Source organism: Rhamphochromis sp. 'chilingali' (assembly GCF_963969265.1).
Source record: "Rhamphochromis sp. 'chilingali' genome assembly, chromosome: 7".
Lineage (NCBI taxonomy): Eukaryota > Metazoa > Chordata > Actinopteri > Cichliformes > Cichlidae > Rhamphochromis > Rhamphochromis sp. 'chilingali'.
This window is the reverse complement of record NC_137934.1, coordinates 23,083,749-23,111,236: the sequence shown is the minus strand read 5'-3', so window position 1 is coordinate 23,111,236 and position 27,488 is coordinate 23,083,749. Positions and strand designations below refer to the sequence as shown.

The window sequence follows — 27,488 nt, the reverse complement described above, 5'->3', positions numbered from 1 at the left end:
ATCTCCAAGTAACTCTACAGGTTCTGAGTTTCCATAAAACCAAGAAAAATATTCATCCATTTTCTGTGTGGCAGACTTGCTGTAACTGCGTGGCTTTGTTCGGTAATAAACAGTTCTCGTGTACAGTAATGCATGCATGTGATTTCCTGAAAATTGAGATGGCAGGAAGTGGTTTTCTGCTCAATAGTGAAAGTATTTAGAGTTCAAACTTCATTTTACAGAAATGGAGCTCAAGGAGGGAAAGAAGGTAATTGTTATTGTGCATTTATATGGTGTAAGAATAATCATAAACAATTGTTTTTGAATGAAAAGATGTGCCTCAATTCTGAACATCTTTGTACCTGTAGCACATTTGGTACACACGCTTGTGACATAACATACACAGGAGCATGGTGGAGGAAAATAAACGTGGAGTCTGCTGTTTCTCCGTGGACTGCAAGAGAAAATAAGGATCTGCTCATTTATGAGAATTGTCAGCTTGGTTTATTACACTCTAGACTCCTGTCTGCAGTGTGTATGTGTGTGTTACTTCCTGTTCTAGGTGTGAAGTTTTTGTCTTTCAGTGTTGCCGGGTTCTCTCAGATGCACTGAAAATGAGGGATCTGCATCAAGAGGATTACAGAGCAGAGTATCCAGGATCCAGCTGTCTATCTATAAAGAGTGACTGGTCCAAAGCTCAGCCTCCAGTGTTCAACACTGAACCTAGACCCTCAGACACTAAGTAAGAGATACTTTCTGTCTGTAGATCAAACTGAAGATAATTCATTTCATAGGAAGACAAAACTAAATGCTGTTTAATTGTGTCAGATTAACCCACTTTCTGATTTTTAACCTTTTTCTATTGAACAAACAAAGTCATTCAAACCTACTGATGCTCTTTACTATATCCAACTGCTTTCTAATGTGTTTACCCACCAAAGACCATGAAGTCATCTCCCTGAAAAGAACTGGTCACAATATAATGGCAAAAGCTGAACTTTAGATAAACAGATGCTGATGTTAGAAGTACACACTGCTCACTGCTCAATAAAAGTAACACTTGGAAAACACATTAGATCTCAATAGGGAAAGAATGATGCTGGATATCTACAGTATACTGTTATGGACTGGGTAATATGTTAGGAATGAAACATTGTTTGATGGAAATGGAAATGATCAACATACAGAGGGCTGAATTCAAAGACACCCTGAAATTTAAAGTGAAATGTTTTGTGGCAGGCTTGTTTATTTCACCAAAATGTCATTGCTGCAACTAAAACTGGTACTAAATAGTTTATGTGGCTCCCATGTGCTTCATGCAGGCCAAATACCAACGTAAGGGCATGCTCCTAATGAGATGATGTATGTTGTCATTGAGAATCTGGTCCCAGATTTAGACTGGGGCATCACTAAGCTCCTGGACAGTCTGAGGTGCAACCTGGTGATCCAAGATGAACCAAAACATAATGTCTGTCAGGCGTTGTATGGAGGCGAGGAAGAAGGAACCCAAACGCAGGACTGGCAGGTAGGTGAGGTTTATTATAAGGAGTGGGTGAAGGGGCACTGACTGGCTGGACAACTGAATGGCGGACTGAACTGAGGGAACACACGGGAAGGACAACATAACATCAATGACATGACAGTGAACGAGTAGAAACAGAGGGCTTAAATACACAGACTGATGAGGATGATAATGAGAGACCGGTGAGTACACAGCTGAACATAATCTGGCTAATGACACAAGACGAGCTGACACAGGAAAAGGCAAAGCTGAGGCTGGACCAGGCGAAGCTGAGGCTGGACCAGGCGAAGCAGAAGCAGAAGCCGAGGCCGGACCAGGCGAAGCTGAGGCTGGACCAGGCGAAGCAGAAGCCGAGGCCGGACCAGGCGAAGCTGAAGCTGAGGCTGAGGCTGGACCAGGCGAAGCAGAGGCTGAGGCTGGACCAGGCGAGGCAGCGGCTGAGTCTGATGCCGGACCAGGCGAGGCAGCGGCTGAGTCTGATGCCGGACCAGGCGGCGCGGAAGCCTCTGGCTGGAGACAGGCAGGGCCAGTAGGCGCGGAAGCCTCTGGCTGAGGAGCGGCCGGGCCAGCGGGTGCAGGAACCCCTGGCTGAAGAGCGGCCGGGCCAGCGGGTGCGGAAACCCCTGGCTGAAGAGCGGCCGGGCCAGCGGGTGCGGAAACCCCTGGCTGAGGAGCAGGAGAGCTCACAGCTGGCTCTGGGTGCTGTGGCTGCAGGTCCGGGAACTGAACGGGATGGTGGACGGGCGACTGGGAGACAGGAGGCGACTGGACTACAGACTGAACAGGAGCAGACTGGACTGACTGGACTACAGACTGGACAGGGGCAGAATGGACTACAAACTGGACAGGAGCAGAACGGACTACAGACTGGACAGGAGCAGACTGGACTGACTGGACTACAGACTGGACAGGGGCAGACTGGACTACAGACTGGACAGGAGCAGACTGGACTGACTGGACTACAGACTGGACTGACTGGACTACAGACTGGACAGGAGCAGACTGGAGGGCAGGAGGAGACTGAACCACAGGGGACTGGAGGGCAGGTGAGTGAACTGCCTGGACTGAGGAGACTAACGGATAAACAGAGGTCGGTGAGGCTAATGGCTGAGCTGAGGTTGGTACAGCTGATGGCTGAGCTATAGACTGAGCTAATGATGTCATGGTTCGTTGTGTGGCAGGCAGGAGAAGGACCCAAGATGCAGATTCACAGACACGGGGATAAACTCAAAAAACACAGCTTTATTGCTGGCCACGAGAAGCAATACAAAATAAACTAAAACTGGGAAAACTAAAGCATGAGATGTACAAGGAACCGAACCACGGGGAGAATAACACACAACATGAGGGAGAACGCGACGCCGAACAGAGGGAGACGCAGACAGAAATACACAGAGGGTTAACGAGGAAAGTGGGAACACATGGGGAACACAGGTGACACTGATAATCATAACGAGACAGGGCGGGGTGAACTGAACATGACATGTACAGGCGTGAGAGTCACAAAGTAAACAGGAAGTGCACAGAGGTTCAGACAGGAGGAGAGAGAGCACGGGGAAAACACAGACATAACGGGCTGGGGAAACATGAAACAACCACAAAGGGAGACGAGGGCTCATAAATACACAGAGGGCACACAGGGGGGGAGAGAGAGCACGGGGAGAACTTAGACATAATGGGCAGGGGAAACATGGAATAAAACATAAGGAGAGACGAGGGCTCACAGATACACAGAGGGGCACACAGGGGGTAAAAGCCATGAAGGGAAAACACTTAGGGAACAACACAACAGGGCAACTCAGAAAACATGGCCTAAATAAGGAACAAAATACAAACATACAAGAAAACTAAGAACACTGGGCCAACATGGCCCAGGACCATGACAGTACCCCCCCCCCTCAAGGGCTGGCCCCCGACAGCCCAAACCCGAGAAACAAAACAAAAACAGAAAACAACCCACCCAGGGCGGGAGGCGGGGGACCAGGACGGAGGGACCAGAACGGGAAACAAAAACAAACAACAGAAGACACAGGAGCACATGACCACAGTCCAAATAAAGTTCAGGGGGCCGACCCAGAGCCCACAGGCACAAGAGTTCACGGGTCACACGGTCGGGGGGCCGACCAGGTGGGTGGCACAGGTGACAGAGCTGGTCCGGAGGCCGGCCGTGCGGAAGGCAGCGGCGACGGCGAAGGAGACGACGACGGAGCAGTTCAGGGGGCCGACCACTCGGAAGGCAGCGGCGGCGGCGAAGGAGACGACGGAGCAGTTCAGGGGGCCGACCGCGCGGAAGGCAGCGACGGTGGCGAAGGAGACGACGACGGAGCAGTTCAGGGGGCCGACCGCGCGGAAGGCAGCGGCGGCGGCTCTCCAGTCTCAGGCGTGCTGGCCATGGCCTGGTGGGCACAGGACCAGTCGAGGCAGGACCAGTCGAGGCAGGACCAGACGAGGCAGGACCAGACGGTGGCGATGCGGGGGCCGGACCAGGCGAAGCACAGGCTGAAGCTGAACCAGACGAAGACTCGGAGGCTGAAGCTGAACCAGACGAAGACTCGGAGGCTGGAGCTGCGCCAGACGAAGACTCGGAGGCTGGAGCTGCGCCAGACGAAGACTCGGAGGCTGGAGCTGCGCCAGACGAAGACTCGGAGGCTGGAGCTGCGCCAGACGAAGCACAGGCTGGAGCTGCAGCAGACGAAGCACAGGCTGACGAAGCACGGGCTGGAGCTGGACCAGGAGGAGCAGAAGCAGAAGGTGGCTGGATGGGCTCCTCGGGCCCTCCAGCTGATGTGGCATGGTGCTGGACGGGCGGCTCGGGCCCCCCAGCAGACGTGGCATGAGGCTGGTGCGGTTCTCCTGAACCCCCAGCCGACGTGGAAGGTTGCTGGACGGGCTCCTCGGGCCCTCCAGCGGAGACGGGAGGCTGAATGGGCCCCTCGGACCCTCCAGCGGAGACGGGAGGCTGAACGGGCCCCTCGGACCCTCCAGCGGAGACGGGAGGCTGAACGGGCCCCTCGGACCCCCCAGCTGATGAGGTAGATGGCGGCGTGGGAGCCGCGGAGTCCTGGATGAGCTCATCCGAGCTCCCAGCAGGAGCTGATGCAGAGCCAGGGAGATTTGGGACCCCTGGCTGAATGTTAAGCTGACCAGCGGACCGTGCTGCTATCGGGGACTGGGCTACTGGAGCTACTGGCGCCTGTGCTACAGGCGGCACTGGAGCTACTGGCGCCTGCGCTACAGGCGGCACTGGAGCTACTGGGGCCTGCGCTACAGGCGGCACTGGAGCTACTGGGGCCTGCGCTACAGGCGGCACTGGAGCTACTGGGGCCTGCGCTGAAGGTGACTCTGGAGCTACGGGGGCCTGAACTGAAAGTGGCACTGGGGATACTGGAAACTGAACTGAGGGGGACACTGGACACTGAACTGAGGGGGACACTGGACACTGAACTGAGGGGGACACGGGACACTGAACTGAGGGGGACACGGGACACTGAACTGAGGGGGACACGGGACACTGAACTGAGGGGGACACGGGAAACTGAACTGAGGGGGGCTGCGAGGGAGCTAACTGAGCTGTGAAGGGCTGCGAGGGAGCTAACTGAGCTGTGAAGGGCTGCGAGGGAGCTGACTGAGCTGTGAAGGGCTGCGAGGGAGCTGACTGAGCTGGGAGTAGCTGCGATAGTTGGGGGGAAAGTGGAACTGGTGATTGAGTGGATGACTGTGCTAAGGGAGGCTGCGCTGGGGAAAACCGAGCTAAGGCTAACTGAGGAGGTAGCTGAGTGGCAGACTGAACTGAAGGAGACTGAAGTGGTGGTAGGGGTGAAAACGGAGCTTGTGGTGGAGTCAACGACTGTGCTAGCGAGGATACAGGAGACAGAGCTAGCGCTTCTGGCTGGGCAGCTAAGCGAAAAAACACAGCTCCGGAATAAACAGTCCCAGAGTCAGGAAACTCCTGTTTGTCCCTTCCACTCACCACAGCTGGCAACTCAGAAGTCTCGGTGTCTGGCTGTGGCGGTGGGTGTCGGCGGCGTGAACGCCGTTTTCTCCGGGATGGGGGAGGAGCTGAGCCGGGCCGCGAATCCTCCTCGGTGATAAGCCAGGGCTTCCAACGGAGCTCGTCCTCCCGATACGCCCGTAACACCTGCTGCCGCTCCTCTTCACCGAAGTCGCTGGCCTCCGGCATCTCCGTGCGCCACGTAGTGTAGACAGGCGGTGGCGAAGATGTAGAAGCCGATGAGAAGCGAACAGGCGGCGTAACGGTGGTGAGCCCCATGGTCCCGATCTTGACCGTTTCCGGTTCTTTCTGCGACAGCTGCCCCGGACGGATGCCCACGGCGGACACAAGAAAGTCCCGGATGTGGGGGCGCAGCGCGCCGAATAGCCACGGGAGCCCGGACACCATCCGCTGAAGACGGACGGCTACGGTCTCCCGGTATTCGCCTCTAGGTAGCGTCGCCCATTCCTCACAGTGGTATTCCACCGTGTAGACCAAGTCGTCCTGGAGGTCCGCGGAGGGGTTGTGAACTGCTGGGTCCATGTCGCGGTCGCGTTCTTCTGTCATGGTTCGTTGTGTGGCAGGCAGGAGAAGGACCCAAGATGCAGATTCACAGACACGGGGATAAACTCAAAAAACACAGCTTTATTGCTGGCCACGAGAAGCAATACAAAATAAACTAAAACTGGGAAAACTAAAGCATGAGATGTACAAGGAACCGAACCACGGGGAGAATAACACACAACATGAGGGAGAACGCGACGCCGAACAGAGGGAGACGCAGACAGAAATACACAGAGGGTTAACGAGGAAAGTGGGAACACATGGGGAACACAGGTGACACTGATAATCATAACGAGACAGGGCGGGGTGAACTGAACATGACATGTACAGGCGTGAGAGTCACAAAGTAAACAGGAAGTGCACAGAGGTTCAGACAGGAGGAGAGAGAGCACGGGGAAAACACAGACATAACGGGCTGGGGAAACATGACTCAGAAAACATGGCCTAAATAAGGAACAAAATACAAACATACAAGAAAACTAAGAACACTGGGCCAACATGGCCCAGGACCATGACAAATGAGGGAGATAAAGCTACAGCCTGGGCTAGTAAAGCTGGTGCCTGAGCAGGGGACACTTCAGCCAGCCTAACCAGGGATAAAGCTAGTGCGTGAAAGGCTGGATCAGGTGGTGGATGAAGTGGTGGGCTGATGAGTAAGCAGGCTAGCTCTTCCGAGCCTCTGGAGCATGAGGGCACTGGCTGGAGAGCCTCAGCTAGGCCTCTGGGATGGTCAGGTTGGATTCGGGCTGCCCTCAGCCTGGGTGCTGGGACAGGCACGGGAGGTGGCTGGACACCAGTCACCCCCACCTGAGAAACAGAAGCGGGTGTGGAGGTAGACTGGGTCGCAGCTGCCCTCCTCCTGGGAGCTGGCACTGGTGTGGGTGTAGACTGGGCCCTAGCCATCAGAGGAGGTGAAACGGCTGAAGGGGAAGGCCGAATCTGGGCCGCCGTGCTGGTGGGAAATGGCTGAGTAACGGGTGTGGAAATAGTGACGGTGTGTGTGTTACTGGCAGGTTAATTGGGGATTGTTCTGGTTTTTCTGCCACCACTATTTACAGTCTTTGGAGCAGAGCAGAAAAACTCTTCCCAGTCCACGTCCTCGTCTAGGAGGGAGACTCCCCATGAATCAGAAGTGAGTCTATTGTGCGTTTTAAGTGAATAATCAGATGGCGAGTGCGAAAAACAGTCACTGGAGCTCACCATCGGGAGTGGCTGAAAGTAGTCCGTTTTATGGCGGCGTGTGCGCCGCTTTCTCCGGGAAGAGGAAGCAGCCGGGGTAAACAGCAGAGCCTCTGGTGCGGTAGCCTCCGTTGAGCCGAGGTGTGAGGCGTAGCCGCTGTGCCGTGGCGATGGTGGAGGTCCGGCGAATGAGGCGGCGGGTGTGTGAGCGAGGAGCGAAGTGGCGAGAGAGGGAGCGGCCGAAGCACGGCGTGAAACGCCCACACTCCGCGGCAGATGCTCCGGTGCATGGGAGGTAGCAGGTGGGTGAACGCGGTGTCTCCAAGGCCCGCCCAGAGCCAAGCGAGTACCCTCGAAGACGTGCTCTCGCTCCACGAAGAGCCGCTGTCTCTCCTTGAGCTTTTCCGCCCACAAGGAGAGCGCTACCTCCTGCCGCTCGTAGAGGTCCGAGTCCGCTGGGTTCCAATTGTGTCTTCGTGGCACGGGTCGTGTCATTCTGTCAGGCGTTGTGTGGAGGCGAGGAAGAAAGAACCCAAACGCAGGACTGGCAGGTAGGTGAGGTTTATTATAAGGAGTGGGTGAACGGACACTGACTGGCTGGACAACTGAATGGCGGACTGAACTGAGGGAACACACGGGAAGGACAACATAACATCAATGACACGACAGTGAACGAGTAGAAACAGAGGGCTTAAATACACAGACTGATGAGGATGATAATGAGAGACCGGTGAGTACACAGCTGAACATAATCTGGCTAATGACACAAGACAAGCAGGAAAAGCAGGAAGTGAGCACATGGAAGTGGCAAAATAAACTGAACATGAACAAAACTGAAAACACTGGGTCACTGACCCAGGAACCCTGACAATGTCCAGGAGATATTTTATTAGATTCAGGTCAGGCAACCGTGGGGGTCAGCCAGTTCCTCCAGTAATAGTTGCATACCCTGGGCACATGCGGTTGGACATTGTTGTAGACCAGGAGGAACCCAGCAGCCATTGCACCAGCATCATTCATGGTGCTGGGCAAGAAGCACAGATCCCACTAGAGGATGTCAGGCCGTCAGGTCACCCTCATAAAGTCTGTTTCTAATTTTTTGGTTAGAGACAATTGTTTGGTAAGGACATTCTACGGCTCTGTTTAACTTACTCCTAGATTAATTGCCTGTCTGCTGGACCTTCATACACTTGAGACTGTGCTGGGAGACTAAGCAACCCTTATGGCAATGGGATGTAATAATGTGCCATTTTGGAAAAGTTGGACTACCTGCAGCCCATGTTTGAGTCAATAGTCTGTGCTTTTGAATGTGATGCAATCAGGAAGTTACAAGTGAGCACTTCTTAAATCCTCTCTTAATCACAGTGGCCTGACTGCTCAGCCTAGTTTCATGGCAAAACCCAAAACTGTCTCAAAAGCTGCCATGAAAAAAAACAAACAACAAAAAACATTTTATGTCCATGAATGACAAGGGTTTTGGGGGGGGTTTAGTTTGTTTATGCTTTGTTTGTGTTTCCAGAGATCAACACCACATACACATCACATCATCTGCAGAATCTAGCTGTGTGTCTGCGAAGAGTGATTGGTCCAAAGAGCATAATCCAGACTTCAGTGAAGAACCCGCAACCTTAGACAAAAAGTAAGAGACTGTTTCTGCTGAACTGAGTAATTATATTTATATAATTATATTTATATTTTAATTATATTTATATTTCTGACTTTACTGTGTATTTTTCTGGTCAGAATATTTTTTCCTTCATGTCCACAGAGAGAAGAGTCATGTTAGTGTGGAGGAGCAGCTGTCCTACTGTGCTTTGTGTCAGGACATCCTGAAGGATCCAGTCTCTACCAATTGTAGACACTGGTTCTGCAGACAAGGGAGAGACTCCTTGTGTCCACAGTTTGGATGCAGGTCCAGACTGCAGACCGCCAGTCAGAGAGGTTGTGCTCAAAGTACGACTGAACATCTAAAGCCTGGACTTCTTATTGTGATGGGTATTAAAGAGTTTTCTATCTATTTAGCATTATTGTTTTTCTTTCTTTTAGCAGATGTTGGTCTGCAGGAGGTATTAGATGAACATAAAATCAGTCTAAGGAGGAGATGTGAACATGTGACTGAAGGAAGTGATGAAACAGGAAGTGGGACTCTGCTCAACAGGATCTACACTGAACTTTACATCACAGAGGGACAGAGTGAAGAAGTTCATACCCAACATGAGGTGAGGCAGCTGGAGACAGCTTCCAAGACCATCAATGACACTCCAATCAGGTGCCAGGACATCTTTAAAGCTTTGGCTGACCAACAGAGACCCATTAGAGTTGTTCTAACAAATGGCATTGCCGGCATTGGAAAAACCTTCTCAGTACAGAAGTTCACTCTGGACTGGGGAGAAGGTTTGGAGAACCAAGACATCAGTGTGGTGATTCTGCTTTCATTCAGGGAGCTGAACGTGATCACAGATGAGCAGTACAGTCTTCTAGAGCTGCTCCATGTTTTCCATCCAGCATTACAGAAGGTCACAGCAGAGAAGCTCGCTGTCTGTAAACTTTTGTTCATATTTGACGGCCTGGATGAAACCAGACTTTCATTGGATTTCACCAACAGGAAGCTTGTGTCTAATGTCACACAGAAGTCATCAGTCAGCGAGCTGCTGACAAACCTCATCGAGGGGAATCTGCTTCCCTTGGCTCTCGTCTGGATAACTTCCCGACCTGCAGCATCCAGTCAGATCCCTACTATATGTGTTGACAGGGTAACAGAAGTACGAGGTTTCACTGACGCCCAGAAGGAGGAGTACTTCACGAGCAGATTCAGTGATGAAGAGCTGTCCAGCAGAATCATCTCCCACATGAAGACATCCAGGAGCCTCCACATCATGTGTAGAATCCCTGTGTTCTGCTGGATCACTGCTACGGTTCTGGAGCACATGTTGACTACAGAGGAGAGAGGAGAGCTGCCCAAGACCCTGACTGACATGTACTCACACTTCCTGCTCGTTCAGACAAAGAGAAAGAAGCACAAATACCACGAGGGACATGAGACGAGTCCACAGGAGCTGATGCAGGCTGACAGGGATGTTCTCCTGAAGCTGGGGCGGCTGGCCTTTGAACATCTGGAGAAAGGAAACATCCTATTTTACCAAGAAGACCTGGAGCAGTGTGGTCTGAATGTCACAGAGGCCTCAGTGTACTCAGGCATTTGTACAGAGATCTTAAAAAGAGAGTGTGCGATCTTCAAGAAACCAGTCTACTGCTTTGTTCATCTGAGCATTCAGGAGTTTCTGGCTGCTGTCTACATGTTCCACTGTTACAGCAACAGGAAGGAAGAGGTGCTGGAGAAGTTTCTGAGGAATGATTTTCCAGATTTATTTACTGATGATTTTGATGATGGTATGCCCATCTATTTTCAAGAGGACTTTCTTTCCACTGTCATGCAGAAATCTCTCCAAAGTAAGAATGGCCAACTGGATCTATTTGTCCGCTTTCTTCATGGCCTGTCACTAGACTACAACCAGAGACTCTTAGGAGGTCTGCTCAATAAGATGGAGTACAGTCCAGAAATTATCCAGAGAGTCATCAATAATCTGAAGAAGATGAAGAGTGATAAAATCTCTCCTGATAGAAGTATCAACATCTTTCATTGTTTGATGGAGATGAATGACTTCTCAGTACATCAGGAGATCCAAGAGTTCCTGAAATCAGAAAACAGATCAGAGAAGGAACTATCTGACATCCATTGCTCAGCTCTGGCCTACATGCTCCAGATGTCAGAGGAGGTTCTGGATGACCTGGACCTGAATAAGTATAATACATCAAAGGAGGGACAACGAAGACTTATTCCAGCTATAAGAAACTGCAGAAAGGCACGGTAAGACCAGATATAGTTATCATCAAAAAATAATTTGTGCTCAAATCTATGTTCTAAAGTACCGATTACATGAGAGAAAGACTCATCCTGCAGAAATTGACAAGATCTTTTGACAGTACTTTTCTAGCTTCTCATGGTCATTCTGTCTGATTTCCTGCCTGCTAGAATAGCCACATTGCCACTGTCAGTCTTACATTGTCTGACCTACTTGCATCTTTGAGTAGTTCATGGTGGCCTATCTCATACCCAGGCGCTTGCAAAAGAGTTCATTATGGAAAATTCCCAGCATGAGATGATAGAAGAATAACAAAGTGATGGTTCAGGGCCACCTCATCCAGCCCTTGCAAAACAAAAAGTACATTTTAAAGGCTAGTCTTAAAAGTAGAGAGGATCTCTGTCTTTCAAATTCAAATTATAGTTAGCTACCACAAGCGGAATAAGTAACTGATTTTAAGTAATGGTTCAGTTACAGCAATTTTAAATTGTGCTAATATTGAATCTGATGATGTTCAGTTAGTTTAATTTTAGTTTAATTTCTATACTGTTTGGACAACAGACTCTAAATGTTCCACTTATGTAGATGAAGCTGGAAATTTTTCAAGTGTTTCTCATCAAATGGAGGAAAACTCATTTGTCCACTTTATAACATGTGTGGTGATATATTTTCCATCACAGGCTTTCTAGCTGTGAACTCTCAGAAAGTCACTGTGAAATTGTCGCATCAGCTCTGAAGTCCAGTCCCTCCCATCTAACAGGGCTGGACCTGAGTGGAGCCAAACTCCCTGATTTAGCTTTGAAGCAGCTGTTTACTGGCCTAGAGAGTGCAAACTGTAGGCTGGAGACTCTAAGGTCAGTTCATCAAGACTGTTTTTTATTTTGAACATATTGTAATAATTTGAATGTCAATATTCAATTTAATTTCAATTCTGTTTTATTCACATAGTGCCAGATCACAACAATAGTGAACTCAAGCTGCTTTACATTAAAATATGAAGACCCATAGAGTCATCACAATATGTGTTTCATTCCCACTGAATGAAAAACTTGAAAACATGTTCCTATGATTTTTAGGCCCACATACAATAACCACAGTTTTATCTTAATTTAGAAGCAGTAAATTGGAGGTGATCCAGGTCCTTATACCTTTACATTTCTTCAGTTTAATTAATTGGTGTGTTTGTCTGTTTTTGTTGACAGATAGACAGATAAAGTTGAGTATCACCCCAACATAGCAATGCAAATGTATTCTATGCCTTCTAATAATACTGCCTAAGGGAAGAATGCATAATGCAAATACATTTGGTCCCATCACAGAACCAGGAGGAGCTCCATAATTAATGCCAATTATATGAGCCTTGAGGTTTGGGTGTCCAGGACTTGAATTTTAGTGGATGTAGGTGCATAGGTGCATAATTGAATTGAGTTTTGCAATTCCAGGACACACACACACATACACACACAAAAAATGACAAGAGACAGCTGAAGACCACTTGTTCCTGTAGCAGATGTGAAATACCTTCAAAATTGGCTCATCATGTGTGTTTTTTTTTTGGTGTTTACTAGGGATGGGTATCGTTTAGGTTTTATCCGATACCGGTGCCAAATCGGTACTTTTGAAACGGTGCCGGTGCTCAAACCGGTGCTTAAAGAATGGAGAACACAAAATTGGTCCATAAACCTCTCATTTTCAGCTGTTTTTTGTAAAAAGATAACAATGTTAGCTTTTTCTGCAGCTATAGGGCATATATGGAATCGCTCTTGGCTGGAAGCAGTGCTTAAACAATGGAAAAAACACAAACTTTGTCCTAAACCTCTCATGTTTAACTGTTTTCCACTTTTTCTTTGGTCATTTTAGCCTTTTTGGCCAGGGTGAAGGGAGTATCTGCCATCAAACAAGAGGACAGCCGCATGTAGCTATGATGATGTTTGCTAGTTCACCTTACATGCATTAATGTAATAACGTGGTTAGCCTACTCAACGTAAATTACACACGAACAACATTAAGCTACTCATGCAGAGAAGAACGGCTGCTGCCATCATCATCCATCATCATTTCTGCTACACTGGCAGGGCTAGGGGCCAGGACTCTCCTCTTCGTGTTTTTGGGGGATGTTGCATAACAGGCAACCCACCCACAGTAGATGTGCTCAGTGTGAGGTCTCGCAGCAAGCTATCAAATACGGCGCATTTCTGGGCTTTTAAAAAAACCGCTATGCGTCGCCAGGTGTTTCATCGGATTTGAGGTGTTACCTCCTTTGACAGTATCACAGTATCAGCTTAAAGCACTTGTTGCAGGCTGCTGAGTTTGCATATTTTGCTGTGAAGTACAGCCAGACTTTTGACCGCTTCGCCTTGGACATTTTTAATCTGTAGCTCTGCTCTAAAAGAACGTACATACCTGGGCCCGCCTACTATCCTCGGAAACGTAAAATGATTGGCTAGAAGTGTATCACAGCTCAGGAAAAAAAAGCACCGAAATAAAGCACCAAAATGTGCGCTGCTTTTCGGTCTGGTTGCTACCGTTTATGTCAGAACCGGTGCCATCATGGCACCGGACACCGGTACCCATCCCTAGTGTTTACACAGCGTTTTGCTTCTGAGCTGCAGTGGAGGCATAGTAACTGTGTTGATATGAACAGGTTATTGAATACTATACTGACATTTAGATGATGTGTGTAGAAGTCTGACATGACGATAATTATACACAATGATAGAACTAACAACACAGACCAAGTCACTACTCGTTTTAGAGATAGGTTTGTTCATCAGCACGTACTAATGTTGAGATGCACATTTAACACTTAAACACATCTGATTGGATTATAAATAATTCTTTATTCAGTTTATGGGATTGCAGTTTGTCAGACGTCAGCTGTGCTGCTTTGGTGTCCGCTCTCAAGTCCAACCACTCCCATCTGAAATATTTGGACTTGAGTCTCAACAAGCTGCAAGATTCAGGAGTGAAACACTTATGTGATTTTCTTCAGAGTCCACACTGCAGATTGGAGACTCTGAGGTCAGTTTACTTACCTCTCTCTCACTCACCCTTTCGCTCCCAATATATGATCTGAAAAATTTTTCTTTTCACAATGTATTCTAATATATTTTGAGGATGTCCGGTGAAATGCTAGCATTTATTTTATTTAATTCAGTGCAACATCACAGTAGTGTCTGATAATTTCATCATCATCATCATCATCATCATCATCATCATCATCGTTTATTTATATAGCACTTTTAAAACACACAAGGCTGACCAAAGTGCTGAACAACAGAAACATAATAGATACCATAAGAATAATAAATACGATAAAATAATAAACATAGCAAAAACAATAAGATACAAGTCAGTCAACCACTGAATCAAAAGCCAGTGAATGAAAATGCGTTTTCAATCTGGATTTAAAAACCAGCACTGATGTCGATTGCCTAATGTGAAGAGGAAGATTATTCCAAAGCTTAGGAGCCACAATAGAGAACGCTCGGTCTCCTCTCAGTTTCAACCGTGGTTTGGGGACTGAGAGCAACAGCTGCTCAGCTGACCGGAGCGAACGAGTGGGGACATAGGGCTTCAGCAAATCAGACAGATTGCCAGACCATTTAAAGATTTAAAAACCAATAAAAGAACTTTAAAATGAATCCTAAATTCAATTGGAAGCCAGTGCAGGGAGGCCAGAACCGGAGTAATGTGCTCAAATTTCCTTTTACCAGATAAAAACCGTGCCGCAGCATTCTGTACTAGTTGCAGGCATGTCAGAGTGCCCGGTCCAACCCCTATTAAAAGGGAGTTACAATAATCCAAGCATGAGGTTATAAAAGCGTGGATAACAGTCTCCAAGTCACGCCTTGAAAGAAAAGGTTTAACCTTCGACAGACGCCTGAGTTGATAGAATGACGATTTCACCACCCCATTCATGTGGCCATCAAGGGTAAGTGCAGAGTCGATTTTTAACCCAAGATTGGTAATTGAGCTCTTCAGGTGAGGGGTCAGAGCAGCAAGGTCAACATCAGGGATATCAGAGGAACGATTCGGGCCAAACAAAATTACTTCCGTTTTACGTTCGTTAAAATTTAAAAAGTTTTGAGCCATCCATGACTTAACATCACTAAGGCAATCAAGCAGGAGTCTAATTTGGGAGCTATCAGAATGACTGAAAGGAAAATAAAGCTGGCAATCATCAGCATATAGATGAAATGAAACTTTATGTTTACGAAAGATCGCACCCAGTGGCAGGAGATACAATGAAAACAGTAATGGCCCAAGAATAGATCCCTGTGGTACACCCCATGGTAGAGGGGCCACAGAGGATGATGACGAGCCCAACTTAACACAGAAGCTCCTGTTTGAGAGGTATGATTTTATCCACAGGAGTGCAAAGCCAGAAATGCCCACACAATGCTGTAAACGAGAGATCAGCAGGTCATGATCCACTGTGTCAAATGCAGCAGTCATATCTAGTAGTATAAGCACTACGTGTTTACCACAGTCCGTCGCTACCAGAATATCGTTCATAACCTTTATGAGAGCTGTCTCTGTGCTATGAAACGTCCTAAAGCCGGACTGAAAAACTTCAAACATATGAGAGTTGTTTGGATAATCCATCAGCTGAGTGTGAACAACCTTTTCCAAGATCTTACTCAGAAAAGGAAGTTTAGAGATGGGTTTAAAATTTGACATTACTGAAATATCTGAGCCTGGCTTCTTAAGTAAGGGATGAATAACTGCATGCTTAAACTCACTTGGTACTTGACCTGACAAGAGGCTGGTATTGATTATGTTTAAAATATGTGGTCCAACAGTAGGAAACACCTCTTTCAGAAAACGCGGTGGAACGACATCATTCGGAGAACCACATGGTTTAGCACTTAACACAAGCTTCTCTAGTTCAGGTAGAACAATCGGTTGGAAAGCAATAAGCAAATTTAAACAGGGAACATGCACAGCCGGGCCAACAGAAGATAAAGTGGAGGGTCTCAAACTGGCAACCTTATCCACAAAGAAATTAAGAAACCTATTACACGTAACCTCTGAAGATTGCAAAAGAACATGATCCTCTGCATTCAGTACAGAATTAATGGTATTATACAGAACACAAGGGTTATGTGAATTAACAGCAATAAGTTGTGAAAAATAGGAGTTTTTGGCGGTCTTTACTGCCCTCTGATAAGCTTTCCAACTCGTCTTAAGAGCTTCCAGAGAAACGCACAGCCTGTCCTTTTTCCATCGTCTTTCACATCTCCTACATTCTCTTCTAATGGCTCGAGTAAAATCGGTTAGCCAAGGGCTGGCCTTGGGTTTACACTGCCTGAGTCTTAGAGGTGCAACAACATCAAGGGCAGATTTACAAACAGAGCCCAGATGAGAGAGTAATCCATCTACGGAGGACGACTCAGAGGGACTGGACACAAGTTGTTCAAATAGTGTTGAAAAATCCTCAGCAGTATCTGAGCCGAAGGTACGATAGCATTGCATAGGTGCAACCCGTTTAACAACAGGACTAAGAGGAACAACGTCAAATAAAATGGGCATATGGTCAGAGAATACAGCATCCTCCACATGTAAGTTACAGACAGATAACCCATATGATAACACCAAATCCAATGTGTGACCACGTTCTTGAGTGGCACCTTTAACAGATTGAACAAGATTAAAAGAATTCACCAGGTCCATGAATTCCTTAGCCAGGGGCTTCCCTGGGCAACAGACGTGTATATTAAAATCACCGAGTAGCAGGACCTGGTCATACCGGGATGCACAGTCAGCGAGAAACTCCGAAAACTCAGATAAAAACTCCTTGTTATATTTAGGAGGCCGATAAACTATTGCACACAGCAATGAAGGCGAGTGGCCAAGTTCACACAGGCAAAGTTCAAAGCTGGTGTGGCGTGTCCATGAGGATAGTTGCTTAAACTCAAAGTGTCATTTAAAAACAACAGCTAACCCCCCGCCATGACCAGAAGCTCTCGGAGCGCTAAAATAAGCACAGCTGGCGGGCAGCAGTTCAGAAAAAATGCTTAACTCACCGGGTGAACTCCAGGTTTCAGTCAAACAGAGGAAATCCAATGCATGGGAAGAAAAGAAATCCTTCAGGATGAAGGTCTTATTCGCCACCGATCTGGCATTTATTAAACCCAACCTGAGGGGAGCTGGTTCGGAGACCTCCGCGGCAGTGACAACCAGATCCACCAATCAAAGGTTTGATCGGTCCATTCCCCTCCAACACAGATGCCGAAGAGGGAATGATTTAACAGGGCTGCTCCCGATAGAGCCGACAACGGAGACCAACCAGGAATCCACAGGATCCAGTGTACGCGATGGTACCAAGAGTCGTGGAAAAGATTGACGAACAGAGCGTAGATCGTGAGGAAGCTAAGAAATCTGGATTCTCAGCTTAACGAGGCGACCTCCACGGGTACCCCGTCTCCTGCGTCATTTCCGCATATCTGGTGGCAGTGGTAGGGGATGCCAGCGCAATGGTACTGCTTCCAGGTAGGGAGGCAGAAAACCCTGGCTATCTTTACCAAACCAAACTGAAACTTTGGTGGATAAGCCGCTTTCCAATAAAGTCTGGCGATCATACGACAGTGTTGAACTGACATGTTGCACAACATTCGCTAAAAACAATACAATCAAACAAATAAAAAGGAGCGGTTGACGGCATGCCAAACACACAGGCGCCATCTTAAAACACATCCCCCATTAACACTGATTGATCAGCACACACACACACACACACACACACACACACACACACACACACACAGACCTGTAAAAGCTGAGTTGACCATTTTTTTTTTTTTTTTTTTTTTTTTTTTGCTAGCTTTATGGTGTTTGTTCCCTTACGTGTCTTTTCTGTCTTAGTCTTGTCTCTGTGTTTTGTCCTTAGTATCTCATTTGTAAAGTCGGTCTGGTCTGGTCCATGCTTGTTTACCTTTCTGTTCTTGTGTCAAGTTTGTAGGGTTGTGTCTGTGTCTCCATGTTAGTTATTTCCTGTTTTATTTTGACAGTTTTTTTTTGTCCCTTTTTTAAAATTCAGTTTTACTTCCAGTGTCTTCTGATTGATCCCAATTGTCCTGCCACCTATTTCATCCTCCCTCATTATCTCGTGTCTCCCTCAGTTTATTGTCGTGTCCTCCTTCATGCTGTGTGCCTTGTGTGTTCGAATTTCCTCGGCTCTTGCCTTGCCCCAGTTTTGTATTTTGGTATTTTGTTCCTTTGAGTTCCAGCAATACAGCTGCCTATGTATTTGAACCGTGTCCCCTGTGTCCTATATACTGGGTCCAAAATTTGAAGCACAGTACTTCATGACACCACAAACTGATAATCAGTTAATCAAACGTATTTGATTAGAAGCATGTGACTTCTGCTCACCCTCTTCAATTTTTCGTCAGCAGTGATAACATACTTAGAGTGTTTTCACATCTATGCACCATACATTTGGTAATTTAATAATTACAGAGTTTTGGGAGGATTCTTATACAATAGCCACTTACAACTGGGCATACAGGTTATAGGTTGACTCAGGAGATCTGATTAGATTATAAATGATTTTATTTATATGTTTTACTTTTTATTCAGATTGTATCGTTGCGGTTTGTCAGTGATCAGCTGTGCTGCTCTGGTCTCTGCTCTCAAGTCCAACCCCTCTCATATGAAACATCTTGACCTGAGCTACAACAAGTTGCAGAATTTAGATGTGCAGCAGCTGTTGGGGTTTCTGAAGAGTCCACAGTGTAGACTGGATCTTAGGATCTGAGGTCAGTAGAAGGTTGGAGTGGTGCTCCAGTAATATTTTCCTAAACAGAGTTTTATGAAAGCAAAGACCCAGTGTTTCCTGCAAACCTGAAGCCTCCAATATATCCACTATCCTCTGCACATGTCCAAGCCATTGCTTGTTTTTTCAACACTATACAACTTGTCAGTTTCATCTCTGTCACAGTTCTGGAATCACTCTGACTAAAGCCTGCAAATCAGTGGCTCTTATTTCAGAGAACCAAAATTGCATTTAGTAACCATTTAATACTCATAGAGAGCACAAATTCTGCCAAGTTCCAGGAAACATATTTATACATCTGTCTTGTCAGTGCTTTCAGTTCAGTAACAGCATCCATGTTTATTAGTCAGCTGATATTTCAGAATCAGATATGTTTATAAACTAGGGCTGTCAACGTTAACGCATCATCACGGTTAATGAGCTTAAAATTTTAACATGTTTAACCCTAGAACACTATCGCTGGGTGATTTACACCCGAGAAAATACATTTACATGATTTCTCCCCCCTGCAGCTGTTTGCGTGTCGAGGAGCCTGTGCCATCACCAGGGAAGTCTCAAATGTCCCAGGAATGGGTGGACCAAAGACCAGCTTTCCAGAGTCATTATTTTGTTTTAGGAGTTCTATTTTTCATTTTGTTAGACATGGCACAGTTAAAAGTAAAAGAAGACCACTCTAATTTGTCATGTGTTGTCATATTTTGATATATTTGATTACTTTTCATTGGTTAAATTATATCGGGTAAAAATCACCCGGCATTAGTGATCGTGTTACTATTTATAGCGATAGTGTTCTAGGGTTAACCTATCTGGAGTGCAGAATGGACAAACTTTGGAGAAACTGCCCGAAATGCATTGACAGAGACATTTCAGGGATTTTGAGTTATTCCAGATGGGTTAATTGTGTTAAATATTTTAATCACGTTAATCGTGATGACGGATTAATCCGCATTAATGTTGACAGCCCTATTATGAACACATGAAGACTCTGTTTTAGTGGAACAACAGGAAATGGTCCACTCTTGCTCTGAACATTAATCAGGTCCCTGCTTCATATTGGACATTCTGCATTACTGACAGACAGGAGATGGTGATGACTGTCAATATCTGTAAACAATCAGTTAGAAAATATGTTGTTTTTTTCTGCAGAGTGAAGTCATTTTGGTAAACAAGACAGCGTGTGTGCCAAGAGAGGATAAGCTGTGTCTTGATGATGTTGAAGTAGCATTGCTCTGACTGGGCCATGTTACTGGGAGGTTGAGTGGAGAGCAGAGCTTCATCCAGAAGTGACTGACAGAGGAGTCATCACCTCACAGAAGCTGTTTCTTTCAGGTGAACATAGATAATCCATCACTAAAGTGTTTCAGGAGTCTCGTGATTTATTTCCACTGTGGACTTGAATGACATCTGCAGATTTGATGCTAAAAATCTCTGCAAGTGTGAGCATTTAGCTTACTAAGTTCAGTCCAACATGACTGAACTTCCTTTTAACATTCAGAGCTGAAAAGGAAGCTGGCTACACTACACAGCTCCTCCCCGACTCCTCTCCTGCTTTCTGCACTGGATGTGCTGTCTTACTGACTGACGGCTGATGAAGAGTCCCTATGGAAACACTTGATTCACATATCAATTCTGTTATAGTGGAAGGACTCATTCTTCAGTGTCTGACAGATGAATGGGACGATGTGCAGATGATTTTCAGTGCTGCAGAGTGAACTGCTCTGTGAACAACTCCACTGTCAGACATGATGTAGAGTCCAGCATCACCCCTGTGTGTCCCTCTGGATCATTAGTGTATTTGAACTGTTCTGTCCTTGTACACACAGAGAGTCCTCCACCCCTTCTGTTTCACACTCACGCACCTACTCAATCTGTATTTTATTTCATCTTTTTATTCACGGATATTCTGCAGCCAGAATTAAACTACAGATCATGTCTGCTTAGGACATTTACAGAACAGCATTTACAACCATGTATACAGTGCAGAGGCAGCTTAGTTGGCTGTCAACCCTTGCAAAGTGTCTGCTTATCACTGTTTCTTTATGTTGTAATGTCACCCTGTGGAATGATTGAGAACTGCAGTTAATGTTCAATTTATATCTCATGCGGGCACTCTCCATGCGCAATGACCATTCTTTAATCAGGACAGGGTTATATTTGTGTCCCCCTATGACGGGAATAAGAGGCTTTTATCTAGGCTTTTAAGGTATGGACATTGAGGCTGTGGACAGCTACAGGTACCTTGGTGTTCATCTGAACAACAAACTGGACTGGACTCATAATTCAGACGCCCTCTACAGGTAAGGGCAGAGCAGGCTGTACCTGCTGCAGAGACTCAGGTCTTTTGGAGTGAAGAGCCCACTCCTGAAGACCTTCTATGACTCTGTGGTGGCCTCAGCCATCTTTTATGGTGTGGTCTGCTGGGGTGGCAACATCTCTGCTGGGATAGGAAGAGACTGAACAGGCTGATCAGAAGGGCCAGCTCTGTTCTAGGATGCGCTCTGGACCCAGTGGAGGTGGTGAGTGACAGGAGAATGGTGGCTAAGCTGTCATTCCTGTTGGACAACCTCTCCCACCCCATGCTGGAGACTCTGACAGTACTGAGGAGCTCCTTCAGTGGCAGGCTGCTGCACCCACGGTGTGGGACGGAGAGATTTTGCAGGTCTTTCCTCCCCACTGCTGTCAGACTCCACAACAAAGACTTTTGCTGCTGATCAAACACACACAAACCCACACATGTGCAATAAGACTAAGTGCAATACTCTTTTTTGACAAAGTTGTATTTTTACTCAGTTGTATATAGCATTTGTATTCTATTTTTATCCTATTGTATATGTCTGTGAAGGTTCTCAGTCATCCAGGTCATCGTAGTCAAAGGAGCTTGCAAAGAAAAGCGTCTGGACTTCTTTAAGTTACTTGAAGACGTTTCACCTCTCATCTGAGAAGCTTCTTCAGTTCTAAGGTCAAATGGTGGAGAGTTCCAGATATAAACCTAGTGGGAGTTTCCCCCCACAGAGGGACAAAAGGACCCCCTGATGATCCTCTAATCGCCTGAGTCAAGGTGTGAAACTGGGTGTGGGTCCCAATCAGCCAGAGTTTCGGGTGAGTTCATTGTGAAACCTGGCCTCACCTTATCATGCGAATTCCTGAGATCAGATGGCCCAGGATGTGAGTTAAGGCGTCTGGGAAGGGATCTCAAAACTGGATTATAGATGGAAGAGAGTTGGTGTCGTAAACCACCGCCTCTGTTCAAAGATGGTCGCTCACAGTGGACATAGATGGCTTCTTTCACTCCTCTTTCAAACCATCTGTCCTCTCTGTCCAAAATGTGAACATTGGCATCCTAGAAAGAGTGTCCTTTATCCTTAAGATGCAGATGGACTGCTGAGTCTTGTCCTGTGGAGGTGGCTCTTCTATGTTGTGCCATGCGCTTGTGAAGTGGCTGTTTGGTCTCTCCAATGTAGAGGTCTGGGCATTCGTCGCTGCAACACGCTCAGACAAAAACTGGTTCACAAGCGCATGGCACAACATAGAAGAGCCACCTCCACAGGACAAGACTCAGCAGTCCATCTGCATCTTAAGGATAAAGGTCACTCTTTCGAGTGTCTAATTAGTTCCCAGAACTCAAAAAAATTGAGGAAACTCGTTGCCTCAAAAAAATTGAGTAAAGCTTAGCTAAAAATGACTAAATTAGGACAACTTATTTGAGTACTCTGTACAAGCTCATTTGTTCCCAGAACTCAAGAAAATTGGATCAAGGTTACGTAAGATGACCAAGTTAGGGCAACTTACTCATTTTGAGTACACTGTACAGCCTTGTTAGTTCCCAGAACTCAAAAAAATTAAGGAAATTCGTTGCCTCAAAAAAAACTAAGTAAAGCTTACTTAAGATGACTGTTAGAACAACTTACACATTGCAAGTCTGCAGTATTAAGAATAACTTGATATTTCTGGCTGTACAATACTAATTGTTTACCTACTGACAAACATTTCAAGTTCAACTAAATGAAAAAACAATTTGTGGTAACCTGAATATGATTAAAAATAATTAACAAAACTTTTTGTAATGATGTTAAAATCAGCCCAACTTTTATTTTCAAGCACAACAAAGTATAACAGCCAACATACTGGACACTGTTCTGCTGAACAACAAACAATTATATTGCCATCACTGTTATAATCTTACAATGAACAAAGTCTCAGGTGTAATTATTCTGAAAATAAGTTTAGGCCTACCACAAGTTTGTTTTGTGCTTACATTACTTATATAATCAAAATAAAATATTTGTTGTTCTGTCACAAGTGCAGTCTCTGATTTAAACAACACATTTGTTTTTCATTCCAACACATGAGCTGGAATGTTGTAATATTTTAAGGATGGCTTGTTTCCAGTTCAGGCATTACTGCCTGAGTGACTGTCATGGATCGAGGTGATCCAAATGTAGGTGCAGAAGAAAGTCTTTAACTTCCCTTAAGTACAGTGGCAGTGGATGTGGGTTGGAGATGCAATGAGCTTGAACCTGCAGCACAGGTCACAGATGGTGACCACACCATCTGTGACGGAGGTCTCATCTCTCCTGTTGTCCTGCAAGCAAGCCATCATATTTTTTGGAACATGAACTTAATTGCTTTCTTAAAACATTTTTTTCTGCATTTGGTATAAAACAGACTCCAATTTACACAATCTCAGGCTCCCTCCCCACCGGCGAGGTGACATTCAATGTCCCAATTGTCAGTCTGGATAGCCGTGACCACCACCCAACAAACAATAATGTCATGAAAGCATCATTTTAAAAAGGGCTATGCAAACATGGCCAATAACTTTCATTCTAATGATGTGCAAAATGATTGACCCTCTAAACTAAGTTTGGGGGATGTGATCTTTCAAGAAATGCAGACCAAACTGTTGTTGTTTGTTTACTTACACAGCATGTCTTGTAGAATTAACTGGAGTCACCAGCAACAGCCTAGTGCAGTCATATCTCAAGTCTAATAACAGAAGACAGGAAAAGATCAGTAAAGAAACAACTTCCCCAAACCAAAGCACAAATAAAACAATAAGTAAAACAGGCTGATCTAAAGTATGATTAAAGTCCAGCCTGATTAATATAAATGTCACTGACAGTTGCTAATATATTGGAAAACAAAAATACTTACCACTGAGTTGATGTCTTTCTGTCCAACAACAGGAGTGCTGGTCCCGAGCCTCAAAGACAGTAAGAAGCAAGCAGAGGGAGAAAAAACAGAACATTTTTCAGAAACCGATTTGATCCTTAATGGCTGTGCAATTATTGTAACATAGAGTTTGCTTATGTTGTTAAATAAAGGCTAGATTTGGCATTAATAGATGCCACAGATGTTCAAAAGCTGCCACAAAGCATGAAAAAAATGGACGTCTCTGAAAACGTCGGAGCATTTTTGCAAATATGTGATGTCTTGATAAATCGAGGAGATATTTGAACTTTACACAGCTACATTCTTGCCTGAAAATATCTTAAAAGTAAACTTCCAGCTTACTTAGTTTTTCTAAGTTAAGACAACTCAAATAAATTGAGTTTATCAGCATTTTTGCATAAAAAGTACTGGTAACTTATTTAAATCGAGTTCTAATAACAAATTGATAAAAATTGAGTTCAGCCTATTTAATATTTTTAATTAAACACAATATTACATTTTACAGTGTAGTAAAAACAATTACTATTTTATAGGACAGTTATTTTACAGTTTTTATGTGTTGTAAGAGACACAAACAGCATTGTGTCCTATAGGCAGTACTAAAGCTTCATTGTTTAAAGAGATGTTCTTGATGTAAGGGTCTAAGTTGTCTCCACCTGCTACGGCGGCTGAGATCCAGGACTCTTCTAAGGACATTTCACGACACTGTGGTGGCATCTCTTATTTTTTCTGCTGTGGTCTGCTGGAGTGTTGGAATGGCAGAGAGGGACAGGGGGAAACTTAATAAACTGGTCAAGAGGGCTAAGTCTGTCCTGGACTGTCCGCTGAAGTCCATTGAGCGGGTTGGGGAGGAGAGCATGTTATCTAAGCTAACATCCATCATGGACAACACCATCCACCCCCTGCATGACACTGTATGAGTACTGAGCAGCTCATTCCGCAATAGACTTTTACACCCACAGTTTAGGAAAGAGCGCTACCGCAGGTCATTAGTAATAAACAGCCAGTGAGAGTGAGTGGATTTAAGAAAGTCAGTGACTCAGGTGTGTCGCTTGGTTTGTCATCTGTTTGTGAGACTGGAGGAGACGTAGAAATCCTTTGTTTTAAATCTTAGTTAGGAAGGTTCCTGTTTGAAAACAAGCACTTTTTGTGAGAAATGCAAGAAGTACATCTGCAGAAAGCACACAGTTACATTCTGTCCATCATGTGGACAAAATAGAAAATGTTGAGCATTGAGAAACTGAGAACGTTGGGCAAGTTCAAAAGAAATGTGTTTGTAAGAACGAAAAACCAAATTGTTCCTAAAATAGTTATGGAAAGTCTAACTGTTGTATGTCTGTGTTCTACATGTTTATCTAATGGAAAATAAAGTTGCTATTGTTTTATTGCAGTTTTTGGATAATTCTGAGTGGATTTACACAGTACGGGTCAAAATGACCTGCAACAAAATCAATGTCAATTGTTTGTTCTTCAACTTAATACAAGGGTTAATTTCCAAAACTTGCTTATGATCTTCAATTTGTAGCAGATCCACTATCACACAGCAGCTGGAGCAGTCTCCAATGGAGTCCACTGCTGCCACCTGTGGCCAAGTACCATAGCCTACTACTAGATTAATTTGTGACACATCTGCACCTGCTGCTATGATCACATTGAGTAGAGGCTGAGTGGCTGCACTAACCCCTGGTACATCCAGATCTACCCACAAACATGTTGACAGATACAATCCCGGCAATGTGGATTGTCAACACTGAAAACAATCAGTAAGCAAAGACAACAGGGATCATTTGTTTCTGTTTATGTAGCACCCACAACATTTGTAGTCGCCTTCTGCACAGGGGAAGTCCACACACACTGTGTGGTACCACTTTCCACAGAAGGTGCATTCAATCTGCAAGACTGAATGAGATTTTCAGAGTCATTGTCTGACTGTTTATTACTAATCACCCGCTGTACATTCACAGTAACTGCCATCTCCTTACAAATGATCATTAGGAGTAACCATACTGTATATAACAACCAACTCTACAATGTTTGTTCGCAGAGAAAAGACACAGGCAGACTACACTAACAACATGTGATGTTACAACACTAGTGAAATATTAGTGTCATTTCATTCTTTTCAAAGGTTTATTTGCATGACGCACAAACAGACACAATTGAAAGGTACAAATGTGCATGACACGAATTCAAACGTGGTGCAGATGTGTGTCACAGGTTGATCTGGCTGTAGGCTGTGGCACTTGGCCAGAGGTGGCGCTGGTTGACTCGAGTCCATGTTAGTGCAAAGTAAACTGCTCGCTGTAGTTGTGAAGCAAAAACGCTGAATTCGGAGAAATAAACCGTGCGAGGGGAACGATAACGACGACAAGAGTCTCCCGATCGTTTACTCTTGCTGTCCTGTGAACAACATCGGCGTGGTGTTAATTGTTTGCTGTTTTCGCGATCGCGTCGCGCATGAGGATATCACCAGGTAAACTCGCCACATTTTTAAACATTTTGTTGTTCAACAGCATCAAGACTGACGGAGTGTGTTTGACATAACCTCACAAGTGTCACAGATGCCACATTTGGCGTTTTTTTGCTGGTTTGTCGGTAGCAGCTCCTGAAACGCAAGACTGCCACACATCTGTTCGACCAACGCCAGTTGATCTAAACGCCAGTAGATCTGGAACACCGGCTAGGGTTTGTTTTTAGCCTATCACAGACTCCCGCCCGCTTGCCGCGCTTCCGCTTCCTCGCGCAACGCTTCCGATGTCCCCACCTCCGGCCACCGACATCAGGCAACGCCGAGGCTTCGAGGCCTGGTTCGCGGAGCAAGCAGAGTTCACGCAGCGTTTCCCGCAGCCCATCCTGGATGTCGTCAACCGGGTTATTTAGGTTGAAAAGTGTCTGGCTGTTGTATGCACGGACACCGACACCAATTGCGACGATATCCATACATAGTGCAAAATAAACACGCTACACACAAAAACGTAAACAATAAACAATGCAGCACCACTTTGGCTCCGGAGTGGCCGCTGCGTACTACTGCCGCGCCGCGGCCAGAGTACCAGAGTGCAACAAAAGTAAAGTGCCAAATACATACCATAAAGAGAAACAAAATTAACACAGAGACACACAGCTTAGCTGTTGATGTGCAGCAATCAACACAATCTGTGAAGTGTGACAGAAAAATCACCCCTCCGACGGTCAAACCCATCTGTTCTCTGATTGGACGGTTAAATTTGTGATTGACATGACATTGGTCAATCAGCTGAAAGGAATAAAAACTAGAAAAATTTGCATTTCCTGCGAAAATGCTGTGGATGCCTTGTAGTGGAATCTGCTGAAAAGAGCAGAAGAAGTAAAACTATGTGCTGAAAAGAGGTAAATAAACGCGTACTCAGCTCTGAAGCTTTGTCAAAGTTTGCTGTGTCTTTTTTAGATTTGGCACCT

The 27,488-nt window shown here is 45.7% G+C and overlaps 1 long non-coding RNA gene and 1 pseudogene across 2 annotated transcripts; one reads left to right on the top strand and one right to left on the bottom strand.

The window, feature by feature from the left end:
• The first annotated feature begins 312 nt into the window (after positions 1-312).
• LOC308399865 (protein NLRC3-like) lies at positions 313-20,063 on the top strand (annotated as a pseudogene). The gene is made up of 8 exons: positions 313-721; positions 8,755-8,874; positions 9,004-9,188; positions 9,282-11,103; positions 11,779-11,952; positions 13,946-14,119; positions 18,683-18,861; positions 20,025-20,063. The product of its transcript is annotated as a protein NLRC3-like (transcript).
• Positions 20,064-22,449: 2,386 nt separating this feature from the next.
• LOC308399878 lies at positions 22,450-26,670 on the bottom strand. Its single transcript, XR_013972266.1, has 3 exons — positions 24,033-26,670; positions 23,801-23,864; positions 22,450-23,460 (listed from the first exon to the last, which is right to left on the bottom strand). It is a non-coding gene; the product is annotated as an uncharacterized lncRNA (long non-coding RNA).
• Positions 26,671-27,488: the final 818 nt, after the last annotated feature.